Below are 14,851 nucleotides of genomic sequence, written 5' to 3'. Positions count from 1 at the left end.
AAAGATATACCTTGATTTTAATACTCACATGTCAGCCATGTCCGTACGCATATCCATCAGGCGATGAAGCAACCTTATTACATTCATTTGACTTTATGAGCACTAAATATGCTAAATATGCTTTTCATGTGGGACACGGATTTGCACGGGGTCTCTGAAGCCAAATTGTGCTCTGCTATCTCTGCGGCCTGCACACGCGTGAACCGGGCGCTCCTTAAAATGTGAGCTCTCGTGACGAACGCAGAGCGGCTCACATATGCGATTAATTCGGGCTTCCATCGATCTCATTGCGTATGCGACCCATTTGAATTTTACATGAGAATTTGTTAAAGTACCATGTAGCAGTTCGACCATCATGTGAAACATCTTGACAACGGCGACATTCTGAACAGCACTAATGAGGGAAAGAGAAACACCTGCTCAGCTCCAGCATCAGTTATAAGACTTTACACATTGACACATCAACACCCTTACCAACATTTATCCCAGTTCAACACTACACACTACAGACAAAACAGTCATGCACAGTGGGCAGCGCATTGAGACTATTCATTTATTTCATTAATAATAATAAACTTTTATTTTGTATAGCGCCTTTAAAAGTGGCTTCTCAAAGCGCTTAATTAAATCGCAGCTCTCGTGGTTTGAAAAACGCACTGGGTCATATCGCGATTTTGATTTGATTTTGGTTAATCATTCAGCTCTACATTACAGTATAGTAAACATCCATAATAAGATCAATATCAATTACCTTACTGCCATGATTCTTTTACCTTATAACGTTGTGTATATCAAATATGATACACAACGTTTGACGGCTCCTGTTTCACTCTCTGTTCAAGCTGATGAGCCAACAACCTATAGTATGTAAGTTTCACATGTTTATGGCACCATCTAGTGGTTGTTTGTGAAATAAAAGTGGTTTCAATGTTTATATCGATCCATTTAAAATGAAAAGTGACATATGTTGGTATAAATGACTTATTTTAATAAAGATAAAATTGACAGTAATGATTATATTGTTACTGATATTTTAAAATGAGTATTTGCTGAATATAAGCAACTTGTGCTTGGTTCAAATTTTGTATATTATTTTATTGAAAACGCATGTTGAAATCCATGTATCAAATATGATACAACAGGCTTTTGAGTTATATCTCTCGATCACCATTACATTACATTCATGCACACCACAAAACAATCACAGAGCTTTGAAAATTCTGACATATATATTTTATAAGATATATTTAAAGCGTGATCTAATATTTCTGTGTATTTTCATATATGCAGCCTGCTCGGTCATTATAAAGATCTCATTATTTTACATCACAAGCTATTATGATGTCATCTTACCATAAGTTCATGAGACCCAGCGAAAAACGTTTTACAATTTCCCTTTTTTCAATATAGTGTTTGGTGCATAAAATACATGTGATAAAAATAGTTTACTGAAAAAAGAATCAGGAGGATAATGACCTTTAAAGCCTAATGGATCAAATATGATACATAAAAAAATAAAACGTGCAAAATTATGATTTTTAGGGCGTGGGGGGGGGGGGGTTCTTTTTATAGTTTGTCTAATGGTACTAAAAATATTTTAATGTAAAAATAATTTCTGACATTTCCTTCATATGTCAGGCTTTACAGGGTTAATCGAAGTGCCACCGACACAAACATTTTTCTGTCACAGAAAGTCTGTGCAATACAATCATTTGCAGTGCATTGGATTAACTGTCTTTTTCACAAAAGATACATGTGATGAATTTGGCCAAATCGAGGTATCTATTTGAACAGCCTTGTATCAGGAGTTCTCCTATGATGCCTTAAAATGCAGTCTCAGTAGGGAGCTCATTAGGTTTTGGAACAGAACTAACAGCGAGCAGAATCATGCCGCAGGAACAGTCATGTGCTTTAAAAACAACAGATTTCTGTATGAGAGCATGATGAAACATACTCACTGACCCGATTTATACAATCACATGATGCCTCAAGAAAACAATTCACAGTCTAAACACTGAATGTACAAGAACGAAAACCAGCGAGATTCTTTAGGAAGGAGACGAGGAGATGAGCATGAAACGTTAAATTGTTTGAGATTCACTGGACTTAGATTTCATTGAAGACCTGTTTCACTCCATGTGGCGTTTACACAGTTAAATATCTAATAATTCTACTTTTTCAAGAACAACAATAGAAGTCCTACTTCTCAAATTTAACACCTTGAAGGAAGAAACGCTTACGGACATCCTCATGTTATGTACAAGGTGAGACTGCATTTAATAAAGGATAATAGTATTAATAATAATATCATAATTATATCAATGAAATCAGTCTTAGGGTTTTTTTTTTTTTTAGCACAGTTGCCTTTCATTCACTGGGGAAATTAAAGGACTATTTTCAGAGCTGCTTTGTCACAATACACATATTTTAAAAACTACACACTACAATAGATTTGAACATTGCAATTCTTCAGCTGCAACAAAGTAGTTCAATAATAAATATAATTACAGATTTGAAACAACAGTTTGTGTGTTGTAACTAATTTGTCAACTTTAAAACAGTACATTTAAACGTATTTGCCTTATTTCACTCACCCGAGGAGTGCAAGAATTTCTCCTTGCCATGGACATGTTTGTCTGGATTTCTCTGAATTGTCAACAAACTCGTTCCCATCCGCTTTGAGAGCTGTCGAACTGACTTTGGGACAGATGATCAAAAATGACCTCGCCAACGCACAAACTCACCACATGACGGGTCTGATATCTTGAGGGTAAAACCTAGTGAGCTGCCTACATAGACTGCATTTGTCACAGTCTTGGGAGTAATCTGATTACAAAGTAATTAATTACTGTAATGTATTTACTTGAAGTTACATTTTAAATTCTAGTAAGCAGATTACAGTTACTGACTTTCAATTAATTAGCATTACTTGGGTTAGCTAGCACATTTGTAAAATAGTATTTTTTATGTAGGATTTAAAAACCCAAAAACTCTATAGATCCAAATGGGGGCCGCTATATCACGAAAAAAGTTTACGCTTCTATCGTTAAAGTCTCCGTACACATAAGTCAGGAATATGAGGTATCGTTTGAAAGCTTAGAATCTGAACTTTTCAGAGCTAACATCACTTCTGCATTAATGTTACTTAAAATAACAAAATAAGGCCGCAAAACATTCGCGTTGAACATTAGCGCCCTCTAGAGGTAATGTGGTAGATACATTTATATGAAAATTAAAGTCATTCACATAACACAAAGTCATATATCAAATGAAAGCTCTCATTCTCAGGAATGTGACTGTATAGTTTATTTTGTTGCACTAATACCACAGTTCAAAAGATTTTCAAAAGAATCACAAAGTGAAATATGATTTCTCTAAGTCATCAAACGTCTCTATATGCACCAATAACTGCTGCTGTAAGCCCTAAATAGCCAAAAACATTATATCTGCTTTTATCTTAGGAAATTTTCAAGTGGGTCATTAAAACATGAGGGGTTTTTAATACAAAATAACAATAATAAATGTGTGCCTAATTGCAATTGTTCAAAGCACTAATATTGATTCACAATCAGATAAACACATGCACAGACAATATAACTACATCTTAGTGTTTATGTCATTTATAGGGTTTCTGAATTACTAATGTTTGTTTATTATTTAGCGTTAGCTGTGATGCTAACCGGCTAGTTCCAATAAATCATCAACTCTCGTCACACACAAAATGACAAAGCCGTTACTTTGTGTTTGTTTGTATGTTTGTTTGTTGAATCAAAAACACAAATAAATCTTCGCGTCTGTGAATATATATGAGATTACTGATTGTAATATCAGCATATCTTTCGATAATGTCAGAAACTGCTACTTATAATCGGACGCTTACCTGTAGATCTGAACTCTATGATTGACAGCTGCTGGACACAACCGGATTCCCGGTTTATTTAAGTGTATACGTTAAAATGACCGTGCACCGTACACGCGATAAAGAGCCAAAGCGATGACCGGACAGTGACGTCATCCCACAGGCTGACAGAGTCACGTGATGACAGTGGCACTTCTGATTGGTCACACGACTCTGCTCACCGCATAGCAGAAACAAAGAAGATGATGTACACGTATAATAACAAGTCAGATACAAAGGAATGAAACGTAAAGCAAGGCATATAAATACATTACAAATACAGTCGATCGTAACCAGAGATAGTTTAGCAGAGTCGGGCCACTTAAAAGAAGAAATTGTAACGGCCAGACGATGTGGCAAAGGAAGTCCCGCCTTAGAGGCAAAAGAGCCAATCACCTTTTAGATACAGACACCGCCTGTCAATCAAGTCGAGGATGCGCATGCGCATTAGTTGAACCAGTCTGGGTGAAAAAAATAGCGTTTTTTTTGTTTTTTTTTACCGTGATTTCAGCTAAAGAAGCACAATTTGGGTTACCGGTGTTGTCATATTTTATTGCTGATTTTAAATATGCTATATTATTGTAATCTTGACCAGCTGTTTTGGAGATTCCTGTGTTTCTCCGTTCAAGTAGAAAGGGATTGTACTGTATGCCGCTTGTTCAAATGGATAATAGATGACCGCCGAGTGGACTGACTTGCCTTGAAAGTGACTTTGTAGTAACTCAAAATATAAAACGATATTTATTTTTAACAAGCTCACATTTAAAATAAATAAATAAATAAATAATAAAAAAAACCCCGAACTTTTGCGTCTCACAAAATATCTCTATATGTAAAGTACTTTCTATTTTTGCTTTCGCCGTACATGAGAGTGCAGAATGGCCGTGCTATCAAACACGAATGTTCTACACCGGGCGAAACGAGAAGAACAGATCATAGATCAACATCTTTTGTTCATTCCAGCTCGAATATAAGGTTCTGTTTGTGTGACATACTACAAAATACAAAATACAAAAACAATGCTCAATAAAAAAATAAAAAAACACGGGAGAGAAAATAAAAAAACAACTTTTTTTTTTAACTCTTTTTCTTACCCTACTGAATACAATATTATTTAAATAGTTTAAAAATATTTATTTGTTCATTTTATTGTATTTTTATTTTATTTACGTCTCTTTTTTTAAAAATTTTTTTTTTATCTATTTACAAATAATATAGCTTTTCTGCAGTGGGGAATCCGATGTCCTTCTACGCAGGCGCGATGGTCAGATTGAAAAGAGCGCGAACTGCGTGGCAAAATTGAGCTGCAAGCACTGAGAAGTCGACAGAAACAGTGATATTTTTGCCCTTAGAGTTTGTAAGTATTTGATACCAGGGCCTTAACAACAATATACATTGAGGGGGAAAGTTTGTGAGAATGTATATGTTTGCTAAACTGTTGTGTGTTGTATTTTGCAGATGAGGAGCAAGATGGAGTGGTGGTGGCGGCGTAGTGGGCTAAAGCACAGAACGGGTAAGCAGAAGGTTGCTGGTTTGATCCCACAGCCTCTACCATTGTGTCCTTGAGCAAGGCTCCAAGTTGCTCAAGGGGGTTTGCAATGTAAGTCACTTTGGATAAAAGCATCTGCCTAATGCATAAATGTAAATGCAAGGTGATATAGAGCCTGTACAGACAGTGTCCTCACAGCTTAGTGATGCCTGCCCTCAGTGGGAGGTTCAGGCATTGATAGACCACAGTTATGCATAATGTTAGACAAGGCAACACAATGCTGCAAAGAAGAACCCTCTTTATTGTACACTGGCTTCACTCTTAGTGTCTTCAAAGAGTATGTTAAGTATCTGCAGCAGTTCTACACAGCCAAATTTAAGATACACATAATGGATCAAATAACGATGACCATCATGAAGCTGAAGTTGAATTTACTTCAGGGGGATCAAAGCGTTGAGCAAGATATGTCCCAGGGTGCGGAAAGCCGAATTCTCTCCTACTGGATTGACACAATGGAGGAGCACATGAGAGTCTACATTCCTTGGTTGCCACGGGAAATAATCCGTAGAACAATGCCTCAGTGCTTTATGGAAAACTTCCCTAACACTACCTGCATTATCGACTGCTCTGAGACAACTGTGCAGAAAGCACATGGCCAGCCCAATCTCCAGACCTGAACCCCATTGAAAACCTCTGGAATATGATCAAGAGAAAGATGGATGGTCACAAGCCATCAAACAAAGCCGAGATGCTTGAATTTTTGCACCAGGAGTGGCATAAAGTCACCCAACATCGATGTGAAAGACTGGTAGAGAGCATGCCAAGACACATGAAAGCTGTGATTGAAAATCAGGGTTATTCCAGCAAATATTGATTTCTGAACTCTGTTAAAACATTAGTATTGTGTTGATTATAAATTAATATGAACTTGTTTTCTTTGCATTATTCGAGGTCTGAAAACACTGCATCTTTTTTGTTATTTTTACCAGTTGTCATTTTCTGCAAATAAATGCACTAAATGAGAATATTTTTATTTGGATTTTGGGAGAAATGTTGTCAGTACTTTATAGAATAAAACAAAAATGTTCATTTTACTCAAACACATACCTATAAATAGTAAAACCAGAGAAACTGAAACTCGTTTTTTTCCAGAGCTGTATATATATATATATATAGATAGATAGATAGATAGATATGCAAAGCGTTTAATCCTCCCTTTCAAAAGTTATGTATATTACTATCCACAATTACAAATTACAAAACAATTTACAATTATTTGGATAGTTGTATTTAATTATTTGTATTTAGCATAGTTTTCCCTTCTGTCTATCAGAACACATCTGAGACACATTTTTGAGTTAAAGAAATACCAACTGCTCTTTTCACTATTGCTAACACTCCTTATTGTGTTGTTCATCATCTGTCCAATACACCCTTTTGACTTCTATACAGCACAGAAATAGTGTTATCCAGATAACACTATTTTTTTTTGGGGGGGGGTTTCACCCATTTTTCTCTCAATTTGGAATGCCCTCATTGTGGCGTAGTGACTCACCTCAATCCGGGTGGTGGAGGACAAATCTCAGTTGCCTCCACGTCTGAGACCGTCAATCCCGCATCTTATCACGTGGCTTGTTAAGCGCGTTACCACGGAGACATAGCGTGAGTGGAGGCTTCACGCTATTCTCTGTGGCATCCGTGCACAACTCGCCACGCACCACACCAAGAGCAAGAACCACATTATAGCGACCACGAGGAGGTTACCCCATGTGACTACACTCCCTAGCAACCGGGCCAATTTGGTTGCTTGGGAGACCTGGCTGGAGTCACTCAGCACACCCTGGATTCAAACTTGCGACCTCCAGGGGTGATAGTCAGTGTCTTTACCATCAGTGGTTTGGTAATGCTGACCAGGCAGAAGGCCGAGCCACTCTTGGGAGTGTCTGGGCACAGGAACCGTGGGATCTCTCGTGGAGGCCTGGCCCTGAGGACATGAAAAACAAGGTGGAGAGATAAGAGAGAGTGAGAATCAGCTGAGAGAACTGACTCCGCTTTGAAGACAAATGTAAATGTTACGCTTTCATCATTTCAAGGCTTGACTGGGCTAAAAGCAGAACACAACAGTGGAGAACGGAGTGTACAGAGAACAGATAAAAGCACTGACTGTGTTTCCTCTGTTATACTCTGACATCTTGGATACATTTTTTAAAGCTGCAAGATTTATTGTTGCAGGAAAGTGAGTAGATATATATATATTATATTTTTAATATAATATTATTTGTTATTTGTGATTCATTATTTACTTACACCAGAAGCTCTCCCACATGACATCATATCTTGGATAAGCAACAAGATTTGCAGTTTTACATGTTTACAAAATTATCTAAGGCCTGACAATTTATTTGTTTATTTATAAATCCCTTCTGTGAAATAGATGGTATCGTTACGCTCAGGCTTGTATTGTCTCACTTGTATTACTAAACGTGAGTGGAGCCAAAGAACTTGACCAAAAAATACAAAAACTGCACACTGAATCAAGATACAGACTTGGGGAAAAAAAGGTATATTATAAATATAAAAACAATATTTAAGTTTTACATTTGCATGAAAGTGAAGTGAATTAAAAGCCAAACCAACAGGAGTAAACATTTCAGCACATCGCTTTCTTCAATACTCGAACTAAAGCAATTGTTCACCCATTTTGTAGGTACCTGATTGGAGATTACTTTTAAATTACATTTATTCATTTGGCAGATGCTTTTATCCAAAACGACTTACAAAAGAGGAATAATGCATCATATGGAATTCATCCTAAGTAGACAGTAGCACAAAAATTGCTGTTGCATCAGAAACATACTATCCAAGACAGATTAGAGTGCAACAAGGATAATATTTATAATATAAACATTATTTATTATCATTATTATGAGTGTATTATGAGTGTATGGTCAAGACAAGAGATAATGACCAGCTGGACTTAATAAACTGACAACAATCTCTTAAAGTGACGGAGCTTTAATTACAAAGACTTGGAAAAATAACTGAACAAATAAATGATAAAAAACTGGAGAAGTGTCATCTTGTCTCCTAATGGCACTCATTAGTTCACCAATTCTACTATGCATTGACTGTTTGGTTTTGCCAACATATAACAAAGAACAGGGACAGAGTAATATATAGATTACATATGTACTTTTGACAAGTGATCAATCGTCTAATCTCGTTTTGCATGTGTGAATATGTGTAAAATATTTACATTGAACATATTGAGAACAAGAGGTACAACTGTTACATATAAAGTTACCCTGGGCATTGATGAGGGTTGTAGGGTAGGAGATGGAGGTACCAGCATGGACCAGTTTATCCCTTAAATTAGGGCTCCTGGAGAAAACACAAAGTGGGGATCAGCAAATAAATCCATTAGTTGAGTATCGCTTTGGATAATATGCCAGTGGTTATTGATAACCTTTTTCATGTCCACACTCAAAGGGGTAAACATCGATTTGAAAAAGCAAGAGAAATTCTTGTCCTTGTTTTTTTTTTTCATATGAAGAATGAACTTTATCAAGTGCGATATCAAGCCTGTTGTTGGGATAACCTCGCGGCTTAAAGTCCTTATATAAGGTCTGAGCTTTAGCTTCAAAATCCTCATTCTTTGAGCAAATGTGGTAAAGTCTTGTAAAAACTGACCTACGTTTTAAAATATTAGGGTGGGCACTCTTGGCATAAAAAATGCTTAAATCTTTTGCTTAAACTTTAAACACTTAATTTAAACATTCACTCTCCCTTTAGAGTCCCATGCAGAGCATTCTGGTTTCATCAATGCTTCATTAACAACACAAAAATGTAGTCCCAACTCAAATGGATTAAGTAAACTTTCATTTTACAAATATAAATGAATAGAACGCAATGAAATCAAGTTGACAAAACGTTCTAGAATTGTGGTGCTTTAGTTCATTTTAATGAGCTATACTGAACAAGTTTTTGAGTGTAGGTGCTGTAATTACAGTAGTCACCATTTCTTTGAAGTGTTGCACAATTTTTAATCACCTTTTGCCTTCATTATTGTTCATTTTAAAAGGACATGCAGTGTGACATGTTTTGTTATTAAGTACAATTATTCCATGTATTTGCTCAATTAATGAACTCATACAATTTCATATCTACTTCAAATCTATTACGTTTAAGTGAAAAGGTGCGGCTACATTGTTACGCTTAAGTGTCTTGAAATCCTGCTTGGCAACAATGTCACAATGCAGTTTCTAGCAAGAAGCTTTTCCAAAAATTCATTTGGCTTTTGAAATAAGGGATGTTTAGAAATAGGAAGATAAAATCTGCCTCGGACTTGTTGGTCCAGCACATCCCACAGATGCTCAATAGGATTGAGATCTGGGGAATTTGGAGGCCAGAGCAACACCTTGAACTCTTCATCATGTTCATTAAACCATTCCCGAACAATGTGTGTAGTGTGGTAGGGTGCTTTATACTGCTGAAAGAGGCCACTGCCATCAGGGAATACCATTGTCATGAAGGGGTGTACCTGGTCTGCAATGATGTTTAGGTAGGTGGCATGTGTCAAATTGACGTCCACATGAATGGCCGGACCCAGGGTTTCCCAGTAGAACATCGCCCAGAGCATCACACTCCCTCCATCCGCTTGTCGTCTTCTCACAGTGTATCCTGGTGCCATCTCTTCGCCAGGTAAATGGCCGTCCACGTGATGTAAAAGAAAACGGGACTCATCGGATCAGGCGACCTTCTTCCACTGCTCCAAAGTCCAGTTCCGATGCTCGTGTGCCCATTGTAGCTGCTTTATCTACGGTGGACAGGGGTCATCATGGGCACTCTGACCGGTCTATGGTTACGCAACCCTATACACAGCATGGTGCGATGCACTGTGTGCTGTGACACATTCCTCTCGTAACCATCATTAAAATTGTCTGTGACTTGTGCCACAGTAGACTTTCTGTTGGTTTGGACCAAACGGGATAGCCTTCGTTGCCCTCGTGCATTGATGAGCCTTGGACACCCGTGACCCTGTCGCCGGTTTGTGGTTTGTCCCTCCTCAGACCACTGTCGGTAGGTACTCACCACTGCTGACCGGGAGCACCCCACAAGACCTTGCCATTTCAGAGATGTTCTGACCCAGTCGTCTGACCATAACAATTTGGCCCTTGTCAAAGTCTCTCAGGTCTTTACTCCTGCCCATTTCTCCTGCATTCAACACGTTGACTATGAGAACTGATTGGTCATAATGTTTTGCCCTTTTCTTTTAAAAAATAAAAATAAAAATTGAGGTTACACTTACAATGGAAGTCAATGGGGCCAATTTTTGGAGGGTTTAAAGGTAGAAATGTGACGCTTATAATTTTATAAAAGCACTTACATTAATTCTTCTATTAAAACTTGTGTATTATTTGAGCTGTAAAGTTGTTCAAAGCGTTGTTTTAGGGTTTTAAGGTTTAAAGCATTGTGTTTTATGGCAATGAAGTTGTAAAATTGTCTATAACTTTACACAGATGTGTTTAGTAAGTGATTTTATCACACTAAAATCATGTTAACACACATTGTTTGTTTTGTGGCTATAAAAAAAGAGGAGCATCATTTCTGCATTTAAAACAAGTGCAAACATTTCGTTTAGAGCAGAACCTGTACATGAGCTTCAGAGATGTGTGTTTCTCATCTGTGACACTTTATGTTGATATCAGACACTGAAAAAGTTATGTGAACTTGTGCATCTATGTGTGCGCTTTAACCTGCAAAAAAACAAAACAAACCTCATGATCTATTTTTATCCGTCATACTCGTTTTTATTGTATAAGTTCTAGGGATACATCCATTACTGTAAATAGGCCTATATGATATTTTTTGGACGCTTCATGCATAAGTCTTGTGAAACCAAGAAGTTCTAGGGTCAAAGTTCTACCTGTCAATCAACCGCATGTGCATTTGTTTTTTTGCAGGTTAAAGCGCACATAGATGCATCAACATAAAGTGTCACAGATGAGAAACACATATAAGTTATATATGTACCGGTATGTGTATGTGTGTATATATTTTATATATATATATATATATATATATATATATATATATATATATATATATATATATATATTAGTATATGAAATTAAATATCAAAAGACCCCTTTAAGTGGACCAAAACAAACCCAGTTCTTCAGTCCACACTGCCCTTGGTCTTGAAAGGAGACTTGGATAAACCTTTTCATATTTTGGCTCATTTCAGTCCACTCTCCATTCATAATGGGTTTTAACCAAATTGATGCTGTTTTCAGTACCTACTACTGTTTGAAAATATAAAAGGAAATAAAGGAAATTCAAATGTGTACTGTTGTGTTTTACCGGTTGCCCGCCACACTGCGCTACGGCATCTGTCAGGTTACGGATGTTAAGTTATGTGTATAAACCAAGAAGCTATAAGACAATAGTTATATATCTTTTCATGACTGATAGATTTAACACTGTACAATTCATTTCTATCAGAGAATTGTCAGATCTTGTTACCGTGAATAACTTGTTATCATGATTTGGATTATGTCCTTAAATCCCATCATTACAAATGCGATTTTGTCAACATTCAAGGTTTTCTGTGATTATAAATCCTAGATTCAACTACAAGAAATTATATACATATATATATATATATAAACTATTATATAAAATATACATTATCCTATTTTCTAATTATTGTGCTACTTAAGCTACTCCACCCTGTGTTTATATTATACCTGGCAAGTTATACTGTATTTGCTTATACTGAAGTATTATATTGCTTTTTGTATCATCACCTATTACATTGTGTACAGGAACAGTCAGTGTGATGGTATCTTGTTCAGAGGTTTGTCATACGTCCCATGATGAAAGTAGGCAGAGGTGGGTAGTAACGCGCTACATTTACTCCGTTAACAACAGTCAGCATTTCTGTGCGTGCACAGCAAGGGGGCAGAGCTAAAATATTCTTAATATTAAATACTTCATTTCAGAGTTCAGCAGAAGAAAGAAAGTCATACACATCTGGGATGGCATGAGGGTGAGTAAATGATGAGAGAATTTTCATTTTTGGGTGAACTGTCCCTTTAATGTGATAGCTCAGCCATAATTTACTGTTCTGTCATCATTTCCCAACCCTCATGTTGTTCCAAACCAGTGTGACACTTTGCATTATGTGGAACACAAAATATGTTAGACAGAATGTTAGGGACTGACAGTCTCAGTCACCATTCACTTTCAACATATAGAGGAAAAAAAAAATTCATTGAAGGTAAAAAGTGACTCAGGCAAACATTCGGTCTATTATCTCCTTATTGTGTTGCATGGAAGAAAGAAAGGCATACGGGTTTGGAACAACATGATGGTGAATGATGACAGAATTTCCATTAATAATGATAATAATAATAGTTCTGTAATACATGTTAAATGTGTATTATGTAATGGAATATAGGGGAGTAAACGTCCATTATGTCTACTTGAATCCTCTTTTAATTGGATACTTTCTTACTCTTACTCAAGTAATTATTTATGTTAGTACTTTTACTTCTACTTGAGTTTTTTTTTTTTTTTTTTTTAAGTAATTGTACTTTTACTTGAGTACAGTTTTTGGCTACTCGATCCACCTCTGAAAATAGGTAAAGACATTTTCTCCTCAAATGTACTGTTTTATTAGCTCTGTTTTAGGGTCACGTGACGTGTTAATGAATCGTGTTGTTATCGGTGTCGTAGAAGAGGAACTATGAAAGGAACGTAGACCATCGGTTCATTGGTCTGAAACTACAAGCAGCATTGCAGTGTTGCCGTTCTCTTCATTCTTATCTGGTCTGTCAACAGGTTTATAAGACACAGCAACATTGCCTCAACCAATGAGGTGAGTTTGGGACTGTTTGTTCAGACAGTTGAAGAAAATGTCTTTATTTTGCAGGTCTGTTGTACACAATTACACATTTCACCTTTGAAAGCTCATTTTAAATTGACTTCAATGTTGAAGTGGGCTTTATTTTAAGAAACACAGCTGGAGGTGGAAAAGAAATACTTCAGCCAGCCAGCAGATGGTGCTATTGTTTTAGAGTTTGTTTTTTGTCTCTTATGAACCTGTCATGACTTGCACCTCTTAAGTGTTTTTTTGTTATGTAGATTGCACACAAGGAAGCCTTTTTAATGGTAAACGCTTGTGACGTCATATATTGGTCTTTAAGTGTGTTTGCTGTTGTTATTACTTGTATTCAAAAATATTAAACCCCATAAAGCCAAATTGCTGACATTATTAGAAGCGAAAAATTCATTTATGACAAATACAGTAGCAAGAAAAAATATGTGAACCCTTTGGAATTACCTTAATTTATGTATACATTTGTATAAAATCTGGTTTGATCTTCATCTAAGTTACAATAATGAACAAACACAATCTGTTTTAACTAATAACACAAATTATTGTATTATTCTTGTACATATTGAATACATAATTTAAACAGTGACAGTGTAGGTTGGAAAAAGTATGTGTACCTTTAAGCTAATGACGTAAACAAAAGCTAATTACAGTCAGGAGTTGGCAAACCTGGCATCCAGTTAATGAAACAAGATAGGAGGTGTGGGTTAGAGCTACTTTGACTTATAAAAAGCACTCAAACATTTTGAGTTTGCGATTCACAAGAAGCATCTGCTGACGTGAACCATGCCTTGCAAAAAAGGGATCTCAGAAGACCTATGATCCAGAATTGTTGCTTTGCATAAAGCCAGAAAGTGTTACAAAGTTATCTGGATGAGCTTAGATATTCATCTGTCCACAGTTAGACAAACTGTCTATAAATGGAGATGATTTAGTACTATAGGTACTCTCACTAGAAGTGGCCGTCCAGTCAAGATGACTCGAAGGGAACACCGCAGAATGCTCAATGAGGTAAAAAAGAACCCTAAAGTGACAGCTAACATTTACATTTATTCATATGGCAAATGCTTTTATCCAAAGCTACTTACAAAAGAGGAATAAAGCATAATAAGTGATTCACCTTAAGTAGACAGTAGTACAAAAAGTGCTGCATTACAAAGTTTCACTAGCATCAGAATAGTAGTATCCAAGACAGATTAGAGTGCAAGAAGAATATATATATATATACACACACACCGATTGGCCACAACATAAAAACCACCTGCCTAATATTGTGTAGGTCCCCCTCGTGCCGCCAAAACAGCGCCAACCCACATATCAGAATAGCATTCAGAGATGATATTCTTCTCACCACAATTGTATAGAGCAGTTATCTGAGTTACCGTAGACTTTATCAGTTCAAACCAGCCTGGCCATTCTCCATTGACCTCTCTCATCAAAAAGGCATTTCCATCCACAGAACTGCTGCTCACTGGATGTTTTTTGTTTTTGGCACCATTCGGAGTAAATTCTAGAGACTGTTGTGTGTGAAAATCCCAGAAATACTCAAACCAGCCCGTCTGGC

At 36.6% G+C, this 14,851-nt stretch overlaps 1 protein-coding gene and 1 long non-coding RNA gene across 3 annotated transcripts in view; one reads left to right on the top strand and one right to left on the bottom strand.

Moving 5' to 3' along the window:
• dctn1a (dynactin 1a) overlaps nucleotides 1-4,021 on the bottom strand; it is a 50,709-nt gene extending 46,688 nt beyond the window's left edge. For both annotated transcript variants that reach the window (XM_051645620.1, XM_051645629.1), the window contains exon 1: nucleotides 3,881-4,021. The gene's annotated coding sequence lies outside the window, so the exon portion shown is untranslated. The remainder of the gene's footprint in view (nucleotides 1-3,880) is intronic.
• LOC127411388 (uncharacterized) lies at nucleotides 1,999-13,675 on the top strand. The gene is made up of 6 exons (XR_007892274.1): nucleotides 1,999-2,264; nucleotides 5,117-5,255; nucleotides 5,357-5,411; nucleotides 12,215-12,281; nucleotides 12,392-12,438; nucleotides 13,072-13,675. It is a non-coding gene; the product is annotated as an uncharacterized LOC127411388 (long non-coding RNA).
• Nucleotides 13,676-14,851: the final 1,176 nt, after the last annotated feature.

Source organism: Myxocyprinus asiaticus, chromosome 2 (assembly GCF_019703515.2).
Source record: "Myxocyprinus asiaticus isolate MX2 ecotype Aquarium Trade chromosome 2, UBuf_Myxa_2, whole genome shotgun sequence".
Classification (NCBI taxonomy): Eukaryota; Metazoa; Chordata; class Actinopteri; order Cypriniformes; family Catostomidae; genus Myxocyprinus; species Myxocyprinus asiaticus.
Note: the sequence above shows the minus strand (reverse complement) of the source record. Positions and strands in the feature narration are given on the sequence as shown.